The sequence below is a fragment of the Gekko japonicus genome, unplaced genomic scaffold (genome assembly GCF_001447785.1).
Source record: "Gekko japonicus isolate JY-2015 unplaced genomic scaffold, Gekko_japonicus_V1.1 scaffold2471, whole genome shotgun sequence".
NCBI classification, from domain to species: domain Eukaryota; kingdom Metazoa; phylum Chordata; class Lepidosauria; order Squamata; family Gekkonidae; genus Gekko; species Gekko japonicus.
The window spans coordinates 261,103-263,495 of NW_015169253.1; positions in this window are offsets into that span (position 1 = coordinate 261,103).

Here is a 2,393-nt window from a genome sequence, read left to right on the forward strand (position 1 = left end):
CCTTCCTGGGGACAATTGTCCCAACAGCCCGATCAGGTTTCCACGAAAGTAACGGTGGACCGACCAGGCCTCTTAATAATCACAGACGCTCCAAACTGTGTCCCAACCAATGTTCCCTCTAAGCTGTGGAGTCTTGTGAGCAAAAATTCTACCTTGTGAGCTGCTGGCATTAAAGCTGTGAGTGAGCCATTTGGGTGCCGCAGAAATTAGCTTGCTCTGGAGCCCTCCTTCCTGAGCTGAGACAAAAATGTGTGAGCCGGAGGCTAAAAAACTGTGAGCTAGCTCACACTAACTCAGCTTAGAGGGAACACTGGTCCCAACTCCTTAAAAATAATCTCCTTCTAGCGGGAACCGTGGTCCCACCCCCTTAAAAATAATCTCCTTCTAATTACGCCTGGGGGGGGGGGGAGTTCTGAATATTTTGAAATCCGAGTGAGAGGCTCCCGGTCCTCAAGTTTCCTGGCAGGGCATCCAGGCAATGACACTGGATCAAGAGAGGGAGTCAAGGTGGCAAAGTTCCCGTCAGCCCCGTCCTGGAGGCTGTTCCGTGGCGCACCTCCCTGCCGATAGCTCACCCGCCTTACCAAAGGTCAGCCGACCCCCCACCCGGTTTCTGGAGCCCTTCTGTTGTCTCACACTTCCATGGGAACAGATATACAAAGCAGGCAACAGTTACCTCATCCCTGGAGAATGCAACATGCAGGCTTTTGCGAACAGGAAGGGCTCGGGGAAAGTCAACACAGCCATGACGTCAGCCCGGCAAGTAAATCCGTGGCTGGGAGGAAGGAAATGAACCCTCCGCTCCTTCGCTCCCTGCCCCAGGCGCTCTGCAGTTCAGGTCCTGGCCTTGCTAACGGGGGAGGACACCGTTGAACAGCCACAAGTGCTGACACGTCCCGCAGAAGCGCTGTTGAGGAATGGACAGACTGTCTGTCTCCCGCGACGGACACAACTGCTTGTCTGCAGGGAGGCATCGCAGTGCCAGCTGACATCGGCACAGCGGAAGCACCCAGGGGGTGGAAGCGGTGCACACCGCGGCGTCCGGGGGTCCGACGGCGCAGCCACATGCAAATCACAGCGCAAGGGTGTTCATGCAGACTGGCCACATGCTTCGAGCTGGTGCACGGCTCGGTGAAAAATCCTGGCCGTGGCAGAGCCAGACGGGGGCTCGGGGCTCCTAGCGGTCAACTCCTGCTGCTGGTCGCTGTGGTAAAGCGTGAAGCAGCCACGGAGCTCCAGGGGAGTTCTGTGCAGCCGCAAAGCTTTGCCTTTGTCTCTCACTCCAAAGGTACCGCCTCACCTGCTCTCCCTCTTTCATCCTCAGAGGCTAAAACCGCACTAACCGTCTAACCTTGAAAAGAAGCAGTGTATCCAAAGGTCAGAGAGCGGACTTCCGTCTTCTAGCCTTCCTTCGCATCACGCTGGGTGCCAAAGTTCCAAGGGAAATTATTTTGATTTAGTGCTGGGAATGTCAGGATAAAATCTTCCCCAGAGTTCTATAGCGTTCCAAAGAAGGAAGTAATGGTGGCAATTATTCCTTTCCCATTAACTCCAGCACTGGGCACGAATGTTGCATTCCCTCTGAATGGGGAGTTCTGATTGAGCCGGTTGGGGCTCTTCAACTCTGGTGGACCAACGGCCTGTGGATTTGTCTAACACTTCTAAAAAAAAAACAATTCAGGCTTGCAGCTGCCTCCCCCCTCCTCTGGGGGGGGGGCAACAAACTCTATTGAGATATATGTCAGAGTGATAGAGGTAGCAAGCAGTTACTATAGATCAGTTTGATCTGTTTGTCAGACCTAGCTGTCATGCTCCTAATCATGTAATTACAGCCAGGTGTATTCTAGCAGGTGTTGCTCTTTCAGGTCTTGTTAGAGTTAGTGATTACATCACCTAGTTAGAGATTGGCTGGGGTTTAGCATAATAGCTATCAGCTTAGTAAGCTGATGGGGACTCAGTTCTCATAGACTAAGGCACGACATGCTGTTCAATAGCCTGTAAATATCTCTGTATATATTCACCTTTATAACTATATAAACTCTCTGTGCACCTTCATAACTGGTCAGTCCCCCGCTTCTTATTTACAATACCCAATAAACTCCTCCAGTTAACTTCGGCCGATCCTGAGAGGGAGGGCAGGAAGGGCTGCCTCAGTGCTCAGTTCTCGTGGCCCTTTCTTACAGGCCCGGGGAAATGCCGGTCGTCACTTTGGGATCAGGAAGCCATTCTTCTCCAGGCCAGTTTGGCCAGGGATCCTGGAGGGTTTCTGTCATCTTCTTTCAGCTATGCTCCTGCAGAGTGCAGGGGGTTGGACTAGATGACCTGCAAGGTCCCTTCCAACTCTAACATTCTATGATTATTCTATGGGTGTGTGTGAGGGGGAGGTATTTGTG